General features: G+C 38.4%; 1 protein-coding gene across 10 annotated transcripts in view; it reads left to right on the forward strand.

Annotated features, from left to right (window-relative positions):
- DIS3L2 (DIS3 like 3'-5' exoribonuclease 2) overlaps nucleotides 1-13,240 on the forward strand; it is a 408,739-nt gene that overhangs the window by 18,819 nt on the left and 376,680 nt on the right. For 7 of the 10 annotated variants that reach the window (XR_008381333.1, XR_008381334.1, XM_053598149.1 and 4 more), the window contains exon 2: nucleotides 11,912-12,004. The exons of the other annotated variants lie outside the window; for them this stretch is intronic. The gene's annotated coding sequence lies outside the window, so the exon portion shown is untranslated. The remainder of the gene's footprint in view (nucleotides 1-11,911; nucleotides 12,005-13,240) is intronic. 10 annotated transcript variants of the gene reach the window in all.

A 13,240-nucleotide genomic window follows, 5' to 3' on the forward strand; every position in this document is an offset into this window, starting at 1 on the left:
ATTTTTTTTCCACTGATTTGAAGTGTCCCCTCTCTCATACACTAAATATTTATAAATTCGTATTTGTTTCTTGGCTTTTTATTCAAGCATTTTTTAATGATAATCACTGGTAAACTCATTTGAAAACTAAATTTAAAGACAAGTATTTTTTTTTTTTTTTGAGATTTTAGACTTCAATTTTTATTAATCAGCACCTCTTCTAGATTTTTCACTCTGTATATTTGGTACTCTCCTGCCTTTCTTGGAAAAGTTGTTTGAGATCATTGGAGGGGAATTTTCACTGGATCTCATAAGTCTGGTCATAGTGGTGTATAATTTGCTGGGGCTGCCATAACAAAGTGTCACAAACTGAATGGCTTAAACAGCAGAAATTTATTGCCTCATGGTTCTGAAGGCTGGAAGTCTGAGATCAAGATGTCCGCAGGATTGGTTCCTTCTGAAGCCTGTGAAGGAGAATTTGTTGCTTATCTCTCTCCTAGCTTCTGGTGGTTGCTGGCAATCTTTGGCATTCTTTGGCTTGTAGAAGCATTATCTCGGTCTCTGATTTCATCTTTACATCATGTTCTGTGTACTTATCAGTTGTCAAATTTCCCCTTTTTGTAAGGATACTTGTTATATTGGATTAGGGCCCACCCTACTCCAGTATGACTTCATTTTAACTAAGTACATTTGCAATCACCCTATTTCCAAACCAGGTCAGATTCTGAGGTATTTTGGGTTTAGGGCTTCAACATATCAATTTTTAAGGTGACACAATTCCACACTATAAGATGTAAGTGGTTTTTTCACTTTTTTTTTTTTTTTTTGCAGTTTTTGGCAAGGGCTGTGTTTGAACCCGCCACCTCTGGCATATGGGGCTAGTGCCCTAACCCTTTGAGCCACAGGCGCTGCCCTTTTCACTGGTTTTATGTCTTGGTCAGATTCAACTAGTCCTGGTGATTGTTTCCTGTTTGTTCATGTTTTTACTCTTTATTCAGCAAATTTTTATTGAATTCTGCTATATGACCCTCCTGGGCTAGGCACTGTGGACATAGTGATGAGAAAGTTCCTGTCTTCATATTGCTTAGAGCAGGGGTCCTCAAACTGCTGCCCATGGGCCACATGAGGTGGTGTGATTGTATTTGTTCCTGTTTTGTTTTTTTACTTCAAAATAAGATATGTGCTGTGTGCATAGGAATTTGTTCATAGTTTTTTTTTTTAAACTATAGTCCGGCCCTCCAGTGGTCTGAGGGACAGTGAACTGGCCCCCTGTTTAAAAAGTTTGAGGATGCCTGGCTTAGAGGGAGGGGAGGTAGAGAATAACCAGGTATACAGGTAAACGACCAAGATTGTTTCAGGGAGTGACAAGTACTATGAAGGCAACAGAACAGTGTGCTGGCTAGAAAGTGACTGCAGGAGATTCATTTAGATCAGAGTTTCTGAACCTCAGCACTAATGCTATTTTCTTCTTTCCTGTCCTCCCCTCCCCTTCTCTCCTGTTCTCTCCCCTTACTCCCTTCTTCCCTTCTTCCCCTGCCCCCTCCTCTCTCTTTCTTTCTTCTTTCTTTTGTTCTCTGTCACCCAGGCTACAGTGCAGTGGTGTCATGATAGCTCACTGCTACCTCAAACTCCTGGGCTCAAGTAATCTTCTTGGAAGCTTGGCATTGTGCTTGCCAGTCTTTAATGAGCATCAGAGTTGCTGGGCAAGCTTGTTAAAACACACATTCCAGGACTCCACTCCCAGAGACTGTGATTTGGTAGGTTGGTGGTGAGGCCTGGTAATGTGCATTTTGAAAACGTCTTGGTCTGTGTGTTGAACAGCTCTGACCACAGATCTCACTCCATTTTGTCAGTGTTGTAGAAGCCCTGACTGAAAGTTGGTCATGAGCCACTGGGCATCATGATTTCTGAACTGCTGCTCTTCTCTATTCTTTCCTCCTATTGTCCTTCTTACATTATTTTAGTCAAACTAGGTCACTTTTCCCTGTATCCTCTGTCATAGGAAAAGCCTTTTAAATGCTTGATTGTGCTCTCTGTGATACAACTTTAGTGTCTTAATTTGCAATTGTGTAATTTGAGATGTTTTCACCTATTACATTAAGAAGTTCTATAAAGGAATGCTTTTTAAGTGATCATTTTATCTTACACAGAGCCAATAGCATTGGTTATAATGGCGGGTCCTCTGTTATCATTTTACCTGTTAATGATGAGTTAGTCGCAGTCATTTACTGTGCTGGGAATCACAAAATGTGTCTAACCCTGCGGGAGTGGGTTTTGGAAAAGGGGAGTAGGAGTTCTTAAGCCATATAGAAGTTTTGCTTAGCGTCTCTCCTTAAACCATTGAATCAAATTCATTTTTGAAAAAATGTAAATTTATCAGTAAGTCAAAATTGACCTTTCACTATTATTCCTGGTTGGAGTTTAAACTGTGTGTATACATGCATATGTGTATGTATTGCTTGATTACAAAAGTAACTCATATTCTTCTATGAAACAAAACATTGAACATTACTAAATTGTATTCCTTAAAGTGAGAATCCCCAGTTATTCTGTTTCTAAAGATAATTACTGTTGGAAATATATTATGTCTGAATGGAGGTTTCATTTGTCCCACATTGAGAGGCAAAGCCAACTAAAGAGATGGTTTATTGCTGAGCCATTGCATTTTTTTTATATTTATTTATTTTTATTTTTGGGGATTCATTGAAGGTACAAGAAACCAGGTCAAGAAACTGATTGCATTTGTTAGGTAAAGTCCCTCCTACAATCGCGTCTTGCCCCCAAAAGGTGTGGCACACACCAAGACCCCACCCCCTCCCTCCTTCCCTCTCTCTGCTCTTCTTTTCCCCCATTCCTCCCTCCTTCTTTCTTTGTCTGTTCTCCCCTTCCCCACCTTGTCCTTACTTGTCACTAATTGTCCTCACATCAAAATTGAGTACATAGGATTCATGCTTCTCCATTCTTGTGATGCTTTACTAAGAATGATGTCTTCCACTACCATCCAGGTTAATATAAAGATGTAAAGTCTCCATTTTTTTAAAATGGCTGAATAGTATTCCATGGTATACATATACCACAGCTTGTTAATCCATTCCTGGGTTGGTGAGCATTTAGGCTGTTTCCACACTTTGGGGATTGTAAACTAAGCTGCAATAAACAGTCTAGTGCAAGTGTCCTTATGATAAAAGGCTTTTTTTTCCTTCTGGGTAGATGCCCAGTAATGGGATTGCAGGATCAAATGGGAGGTCTAGCTTGAGTTCTTTGAGGGTTCTCCATACTTCCTTCCAAAAAGGTTGTATTAGTTTGCAATCCCACCAGCAGTGTAAAAGTGTTCCTTTCTCTCCACGTCCATGCCAGCATCTGCAGTTTTGAGAGTTTGTGATGTGGGCCATTCTCGCTGGGGTTAGATGGTATCTCAGGGAGGTTTTGATTTGCATTTTTCTAATAGATAGGGATGATGAGCATTTTTTCATATGTTTGTTAGCCATTTGTCTGTCTTCTTTAGCGAAGGTTCTATTCATGTCTCTTGCCCATTGATATATGAGATTATTGGCTTTTTTTCATGTGGATTAATTTGAGTTCTCTATAGATCCTTGTTATCAAGCTTTTGTCTGATTCAAAATATGCAAATATTTATTCCCATTGTGTTGGTTGTCTATTTGCTTTGGTTGTTGTCTCCTTAGCTGTACAGAAGCTTTCAGTTTAATTGAGTCCCATTTGTTTATTTTTGTTGTTGTTGCAGTTGCCACTGAAGTCTTCTTCATGAAGTCTTTCCCCAGGCTGATATCTTCTAGTGTTTTTCCTATGCTTTCTTTGAGGATTTCTATTGTTTCATGCCTTAAATTTAAGTCCTTTATCCATCTTGAGTCAGTTTTTGTGAGTGGAGAAGGGTGGGTCCAGTTTCAGTCTTTTACATGTGGATATGCAGTTCTCCCAACACCATTTATTGAATGGGGAGTCTTTCCCCCAAGGTATGTTCTTGTTTGGTTTATCGAAGATTAGGTGGTTATAAAATGTTAGTTTCATTTCCTGGCTTTCTATTCAATTCCAAACGTCTATGTCTCTATTTTTGTGCTAGTACCATGCTGTCTTTACCACTATGGCTTTGTAGTACAGCCTAAAATCTGCTATGCTGATGCCCCCAGCTTTGTTTTTATTACTAAGAACTGCCTTAGCCGTACAGGCTTTTTTTCTGGTTCCATACAAAATGCAGAATCATTTTTTCCAAGTCTTGAAAGTATAATGTTGGTATTTTAATAGGGCTGACATTGAATCGGTAAATTGCTTTGGGAAGTAACAGTGTTGATTAACAATTAGCAATGTTGATTCTTCCCAGCCACGAGCATGGTATGTTCTTCCGTTTGTTAATATTCTCTGGTATTTCCTTTCTGAGGATTTCATAATTTTCTTTATAGAGGTCCTTCACCTCCTTCGTTAGGTATATTTCTAGGTATTTCATTTTCTTTGAAACTATGGTGAAGGGACACATTACAGAGAAGTCTTCAGTCACTCTGATGGATTTGCCCCTGTCAGTCAACTGGTGCTTACTCCTGGCAGCTTGAAGTATCTTTTCTTTTCTCTTGACCTTGGACAGGTTCATCACAATGTGTCTTGGAGAAGCTCGGTTAGAGTTGAGGTGACCTGGGGGTCCAATATCCCTCTGAAAGGAGTGTCAGAATCTTTGGTGATATTTGGGAAATTTTCATTTATAATATTCTCTAGTATGGCATCCATTCCCCTGGGACATTCTTCTTCCCCTTCTGAGATATATGTTTATATAACTCATATGTTTGAACGCTTCATAAAGTCCCACAATTCTGTTAGTGAACGTTGTTTTCTCTCTCTTCTTTTCTGCCTCTTTAACTATCTGAGTTATCTCAAGAGCTTTGTCCTCTACCTCTGAGATTCTTTCTTCTTCTGTATGGTCTAATCTGTTGTTGATACTTTATTGCATCTTTAAGTTCCCTAATTGACTGCTTCAGTTCTTTCAGCTCTGCTATATCCTTTCTATATTCTTCATATTGTCCGTCTCTGATTTGATTCTGTTTTTGGATTTCCTTTTGGTTGTTTTCTACTTTATCAGCAGTTTCCTTCATTGTTTTCATCATTATTTTCTTCATGTGTATTCTAAATTCCCTTTCTGTCATTTCTAACATTTCTTTATGGGTGGAATCCTCTTTGGTAGCTACCTCACGGTCCCTTGTTGGAGTTGCTTTGGACTGTTTTTTCATGTTGCCAGGATTTTTCTGCTGATTCTTCCTCATGAGTGTTTTTTTTTTTTTTTTTTTGCCCTAATTTTTCTTTCAGTTCCTCTTGCTCTTTAAGTTACTGTGCCTCTGGACTAGGGTTTTCATGAGTCCTTTTGGTATAGGACCAGAAGGATGAGAAGGTTGAAGAGCAAGAAGGGTAAAAAGAAAGAAAAAAAAAAAAAAGAAAAGAAAAGAGAGAGGGTGAGTAAAAGGGAATATTGACAAAAAGAAGAGAGGCACAGAAAGAGGGACACAGGAGCAATATAGGAGGATAGTAGGGCACTTTGATCCAACCTTAAAAATTCCCAACCTCTGGGGTGCCGGGTTTGGTGGTTTCCTTGAGGTCAGCAGCTCTTTGCTAGCCTGTTTGGACACAGTACCCCACCTCCACCACGTAGAGAGGAAAGAGAAAAATGCTATAAATCAAACCAAAACAAGCAAACAGAAAACTTTATGGGGTGAAATTGGGGAAAAAAACCAAATAATAGGGGTAGAAACACTAGGAAAAATGAAATTCTAGTTGTTAAAGAAGGCAACAATGGAAAATTATATTTAAACTAGAAAAATGAAGAAGGAAAAGAAAGAATCAAAAAAGAAAAATATAGAGGGAAAATGTTGAAATTAAAAACAAAACAAAACAAAACCAAAAACAAAGCAGTATATATATCTTGCTGAATATTGTCTGGGCAACAGGTGATCTTCTGGGGTATGAGATGTTAATCATAATGCTGATATGGCTATACTAGATGGAGACTGGAGGCCTCTGCTGATTTCTCAAATCCTGCAGCTCACAGCCAAACACTATTAGCTCTGTCTGGCTCAGCGGCTCAGTGGCTCAGCCTGGGGCCCTAGACAACCTTAAAGTCCTCTGCACTCTTGTCCAAGTTCTCCCAAGGTAGTTCAACTGAGTGCCAAGTCTAAAACAGACAAACAAAAAAAACAGCTTACAGGTAAGGCCTTTCCAGTTTGCATTCTCACTGCTGCTGTACTGACAGCTGCTGGCGGGATTAGGCTGAATGAACACAGGCAACCACTTGCCGGTTCTCCACTGCTTTTGTCCTCCTCATCGGGTCCAGAAGTCTCTCGCTGATTCCCTTGTCCCCAAAGGGATGTTTCTGTGCAAATCCCACCAGCCAGAGATGCCTGGAGTCTTCTCTCCCTAGTCTCACCGTGCCCAGTTGCAAGGAAGCTGTCATTCGGCTGCCACCTTGCTGCTCCCCCCAGAGCCATTGCATTTTTAAGATGACTAGTTGCCATTCTTTATCTGTAGACCAGTGCCATGATATTTCGCCTGGGAATTTAATCCAGTGTTGTTCCTGGAATAAAAATGCTGCAAAAAGGTTGTGCTGCTTCTTTTTTTTAATATAGAATATATTTATGAAGGCAATTCTTTTTAAAAAGTATATATCATAGATTCTGTATTGTGTATTATGAAAATAATTTCCTTTTTCTATCTTTACTGAGTATATTTCTCATGTGTGGAGACCCTAGAACATAGCAGAAATATTTCTATATTAGTCAAAAAAAAACTTTGTTTTGGAGAAGCTTAGTAGAGATAACAGTCATTGTATTTTGGGGAAAGTATTTTAAAGTATTTAAAAAGTGTACTTGACTTATATAAAGAGTTAAAAAATAAAAAAATATATGCAGAACATGTAGGGAGTTTTCTAAATGATTATTACTGGGATATAATAAAAGGCATATTAATTTTTTAATATTATTTTTGGACACTAAGTCATATTCCAGTACTTTTTCAGTTGATTGTATTGGATTTTCTGGATAGCTAGTGATTTCATTTCTAATTGGTCATTTTGCCTTTTTGTTATATACCAATGACTGTCTGCTTTAGATAATATTGAATAACAAATAGAAGCCTTTTCCTGTTCTTAAGTTGGTATCAATGCTGCTAGTGCTTTATTATTTATTTATACGTTATTTACCTCTAGATACTTCTTTTTTGTTTTAGTTTTTTTATCTTTTATTTTAAATAAAACTTTTTCTTTTGAGATACTTGTAGAATCCCCTGAAGTTGTAAGAAATAGTGCAGAAAAATCCTGTGTATTCCTCACCTAGTTTTGTCTTGTGTAACTATAGGACGTTATCATAACCAGGAAAATGTACATTTTTTATTCACACTTTACCACTTTTATTTGTATTCAGTATTCAGATTTTACCATTTTTACTTGTACTTATTTGTGTGTATTCTATTATATCTGTAGATTTGTGTCACTGCCACCACAGTCACTGTACAGAGTAGCTCCATCAAAAGATCCCTTCTCCTACCCTTTCCTAACCATAGTCATTTTCTTCCTTCTGTCTCCCTAACCTCAGGCAATCACTAAACTCTTTTCCTCTATAATTTTGTCTTCAAGAATGCTATATAAATGGAGTCATAATATGTAATCTTTGAGGTTGGCTCTTTTCGTTGAGTATAATTCACTGAGATTCATCTAGGTTGTTGCGTATATCAAGTTTGTTCCCTTTTATTGCTAGGTTGTATTCCATGACATGGATATATCACAGCATGTTTAACCACTCATTTGTTGAATAACAGCTGGTTTGTTTTCAGTTTTTGGCTATTATGAATAAAGCTTCTGTGAACATGGTGTGCAGGTGTTTGTGCAAATACAAGTTTTCATTTCCCTGAAATAAATGGTCAAGAGTGTACATGTCCTTTACTTAAACTCACCTGTTGTTAACATTCCGTATTTTCTTTTTTTTTTTGGCTGGGGCCGGTTTTGAACCTGCCACCTCCAGCATATGGGACCGGCGCCCTTCTCTTTGAGCCACATGTGCCGCCCAAAACTGTATTATTATTATTATTTTTTTTTGGTTTTTGGCCGGGGCTAGGTTTGAACCTGCCACCTCTGGCATATGGGACCGGCGCCCTACTCCTTGAACCACAGGCGCCGCCCGGCATTCCGTATTTTCAAGAGTGAGGATATTTTCTTTCATACCCAGAGAAAAGTTCTCACCTTTGTTAATTTAACATGGATACAACTTTTATCAGATCTATTGTCTATTACAATTTTGTCAGTTCACCTAGTATTGTCCTTTTTAGCATCATTTCCCCTTCTAGTACAGCAGCTGGTCTAGGATCATAAACAGTTGTTTAGCCTTTATCTTTTGTGACATTGACAGTTTGGAAAAATCAGCCTCTCAGAACTTTACATACAGTAGAATCTCTTTAAGTTGACCACCCAAGGGACTGTAACAAACTGGGCAACATATGGGGGTGGTCAACATAAAGAATGAGGCCTACTGTACTGATATGTACATGTGGTACATGTTCAGTCTATGAAAATTAGGTCAGGTTAAGGAGGTGGTCAGTGTAGGGAGGGGTCAACTATGGAGCGTCTACTGTATATTACCTCATGTAGTACTCAAGACAGCTCTCTGAAGTAGGTTTTATTATTATCACCTTTTCTTTCTTTTTCTTTCTTTTTTTTTTTTTTTTTTTGAGACAGAGTCTCACCATGTTGCCCTTGGTAGAGTGCCGTGGTGACATAGCTTATAGCAACTTCCAACTCTTGGGCTTAAGCAATTCTCTTGCCTCAGCCTCCCAAGTAGCTGGGACTACAGGTGCCCGCCCCAATGCCCGACTATTTTTTGGTTGCAGTTGTCATTGTCTGATCTTTTGACTCCAGAAGGCTCTTACCCACTGAGCCCTACTGTCTTCCAAATCTTTTGGCCTATTGCAGTAGTACTTGGCTTTTCAGAAACTGGCATTTTAACCTTGAACTAAGAACTAGGGAAACCAATTTCTTTTTTTTTTCAGTTTTTGGCCAGGGCTGGGTTTGAACCCACCACCTCTGGCATATGGGGCCGGTGCCCTACTCCTTTGAGCCACAGGCGCCGCCCCGGGAAACCAATTTCTATATTAGCTGACATAAACAAGTATTATTTAGTTTTGTTTTATAGTAGATGATGTGTTTTGTGGTGACTTCAAATATTTGATCTGTTGCTTCATGTTGAAGTAAAATCGAGCCTATTTTGCGTCTGTTTAGCATTTATGGACTTTTTAGAAGTATTAAATATTTGAAATGAAGTCTTAAACATCAAGTAGCTGGGTGGCTTGCATATTAGAAATGAGAGTTTAGAGACGCTCTTGTTATCTGGTCCATGTCCTTCAGGCTAGGCAATGATGGTTCCTTCTAGGATATTCTTCAGGAATCGGCCCAATGTTATAACTCAAAGAAGGGTTCCACTATCCTAGAGGAAGGCATTTTTCTTTTTTTTTTTTTTTTTATTGTTGGGGATTCATTGAGGGTACAATAAGCCAGGTTACACTGATTGCAGTTGTTAGGTAAAGTCCCTCTTGCAATCATGTTCTGCCCCCATAAAGTGTGACACACACCAAGGCCCCACCCCCCTCCCTCCGTTCCTCTTTCTGCTTTCCCCCCCTCATAACCTTAATTGTCATTAATTGTCCTCATATCAAAATTGAGTACATAGGATTCATGCTTCTCCATTCTTTATTTATTTATTTATTTATTTATTTTTTTTTTTTTGTAGAGACAGAGTCTCACTGTACTGCCCTCGGGTAGAGTGCCGTGGCGTCACACGGCTCACAGCAACCTCCAACTCTTGGGCTTACGCGATTCTCTTGCCTCAGCCTCCCGAGCAGCTGGGACTACAGGCGCCTGCCACAACGCCCGGCTATTTTTTTGTTGCAGTTTGGCCTGGGCTGGGTTTGAACCCGCCACCCTCGGCATATGGGGCCCGCGCCCTACTCACTGAGCCACAGGCGCCGCCCGCTTCTCCATTCTTGTGATGCTTTAGAGGAAGGCATTTTTCTAATCTCTCATCTGTCTAGGAGTTTTTCTTTGTAATAGGATGTGGAAATTAAAATGTACTTTATTCTAAGTTTTTTTTAAGGCCACTGCCATATAAAGTAATACAAAATACATGTGTACTGTTTTGCCAAGATTACAGTTTCTGTGGGAATCATAACATTGGATTTCCTGACATCTGGGTTAATGAAATGTGCACAAAGGCTCTGTGTGAATATAGATTTTTTATTTGATGTTCATCTAGGGGTAGCAGGATCTAGGAGTACCTTCCCCATAAATGACAAGTTGAGCATTTATGACCTGAAGGTTTAACATGACCCTAAAATTCTGAACTTCACCATTGAGCTGAGGTCCTGCACTCTGACCCTCTGCTCAGAAGGCATGCATAAACACTGGAAATCCAAGCTCTGCAATGGCAGTGGAGGCCTAGCTTATGCCCCAGGATCCGTAGACCTCAGGTTTGTTTTGTCTCTCTGAGAAGCAGGGATTCCAGTACTACTGTTTTGACTTCTCTCTTTTATTTTTTAATTTTGTGTTCTTTCTTTTTTTGTAGAGGGTTGGGCAGGGAAGGGGTAGGGATTGGGGAAGGACTGATTTATCTTTGAAACAGTGGAAAGAAGAAATGCTTTAGGTCTGTCATAGTCGTACATAAGTATTTTTTGAATTATTTTGGTTATTTTTCTTGGATTGCCTTATTTCTACGCTGTATATCTGGATTGTTAACTATTAAAAATTCATGCTGGTGGCCCTCATAAGTGATAGTGGTTTTTATTTGGGAAATCTAGAATTCTGGAAAGCTCCAATCCTAGAGTTACTATCTTTTAAACTCTTTCAATTGAAGGGTGTTAAGGGGGAGCATTCTTCATCCACAGACAGAAGACAAGCTTCGGGGCTGTCTCTGGAGGGTCTTAACTTTCCCAGGCCTACACTAGTATAGGGCACTTAGCTGATACCAGATCCAAAATCAGCAGGTTGATTTAGGGGGTTACTAAACTTTCCCTTTCTTTCTATCTGTGGTCTGGATTTATAATCTTAGTCATTTTGCTTTTTGGAATTTTGTGTCCTGCATTCCTTAGGACACAAGTACTTGAATAATACTAGAATCTTCTCTGTGACTCCGAGGGTACAATACAACTGTTTGTGACTGCCTGTCTTCCTCTGAGAGTGTTCTCCAAGACATGATGTGGACCTTGTGTTGTAGGCACAGAAAGGGTTCTTAGTAAGGCCTTACCTTGCTTGGGGCTAAAAGTCTGTGGGTGGTAAATTCCAGATATTTGCAGCTGCATTCCTGAGAGTAGTAGACATTGTTATAACTTTCTCAAAAATAAAATAATGATATAACCGACATTTAAAAAAAATAACACCGAAGCCAGGTTGATATTAATCTCTTTTATAAAATGAAAGTTTTAATGAACACTGACATTTTATTTGAAATGATATGAACCTAGGGAAAATTACTTTCAATTCTTGTACGTTTTAGTCATTTTGTTCAGTTGATTATAGGTTCTGAAAGTCACATATTTTTCCAGATTGCTATGGTGAAAATGGTCATGTGGATGAGTTTTGCAACTCTTTTTCTTTGTCTTATTACTTTTGAGATTAGTGTATATGGAGTCATGAGGGCTTTGATTATCATTGAAATTATGTACATAGATGGTGGATGAGTTATTTTTCAGCTTTATTATTAAATAGCTGCTTCTGTATCACAGCATGATATTTGGATTGCGCCTGTAGTAACCTTGTTCCATAAAATTTATCTATGTAGCTAAAAGCCCTAAGTGATAATAGTTGTTGAATTGTTTGTTAAGTAGAATGTTTTACCATTATGGCCTGTAATTGGCAGTTTTATTTATTTTTATTATTTTATTATTTTTTATTTTATTTTTTCAGGGTAACAGAAATTTAATGTAGGAAGAAGAAAGAGAAAGTTTAGAACACTTCCAAAGAGAGTTGGAAATGGGTCCCTCTCATGAAGGAGAAAAGGTGAGAGAGACCTATTTTTATTTTTTTGGAACAGTCTCACTCTGTGTCCAAGGATAGAGTGCTGTGGCATCAGCCGAGCTCACAGCAACCTCAATCTCCTGGGTTCAGTCTCCCAGGTAGCTGGGACCATAGGCATGTGCACAACAACTGGCTAATTTTTTTCTATTTTTAGTAGAGTAGGGGTCTCACTCTTGCTTAGGTTGGTCTAGAACTCCTGAGCTCAGGGGATCCTCCCTCCTTAGGCTCTCAGAGTGCTAGGATTACAGGTGTGAGTCACCATGCCTGGCCCAATTGGTATTTTTTAAAAGGAGATTAAAAAGTCTTTCCATGCCCTTCATTATAATTTCTTTTTGCATGTGTTTTGCTATTTGGAGCTATGGATGAATTCTGACACAAGTACCTTCCTATGCTTTTTTAGATTCTGATTTTTTTAAAAAGATAAGGTTTTTTTTTTTTTTTAAGTCTCTATTCTTTTCAGTTTCTTTGTATGTTCCTTCTTCCACTTGCTGGATGCAGACAGATTTCTCATTTCTGAAGTATTTGAGCTTTTTGCTACTCTGTTTAGAATTTGTCTCTAAAGTCTGCACATTTTTCCCAGAAAAAAGTTAGAATAAATTTCAGAGGGTTCAGAATACTAATTGGTATGAAAGTCTTTAGAGCATAAACAGTAATCTTATTCTTTTCGATGTAATAATTCTGTAGATGACTTTAATCATAGTAATAAAATGTGGGAGAGAAACATGAGATTGAATTTCTAATACAATCCTATACAAAGTACACACCTGAAATGTGCTATTTGTTGGGGAAAACAAAATAAATAGTTTCCACCCCATAACATTTTGGGGCCTTATTTTGTAGCAAAGCTTATATTTGAGATGAGTGATCTCTTTCAATTTTAGATTCATATGCTTCTTCATTGCAAATCTTATATTTGTTATATGATTTACAGCCAAAATTCTGGTACTTCAATGGCATTAAGATGATTCTTTCTTATTAGACAGATGCCTTCATGTACTTCTTGTCATTACTCATGTCCTCCTGTGTATTATGATGATATGAAAGTGTTAAATGCCAGCCTTCAGATAAATCTTAAAATAGAGGTTGGGTGTGGTGGCTCATGTCTATAATCTCTGTGTTTTGGGAGGCTAAAGCAGGAGGATCCCTTGAGGCAAGGAGTTTGAAACCAGCCCGAGCACTATGTGAGAGCACTCCCTTCTCTAAAAAGAAAAAAAAAGA

The sequence above is a fragment of the Nycticebus coucang genome, chromosome 7 (assembly GCF_027406575.1).
Source record: "Nycticebus coucang isolate mNycCou1 chromosome 7, mNycCou1.pri, whole genome shotgun sequence".
In the NCBI taxonomy this organism is placed as follows: Eukaryota; Metazoa; Chordata; class Mammalia; order Primates; family Lorisidae; genus Nycticebus; species Nycticebus coucang.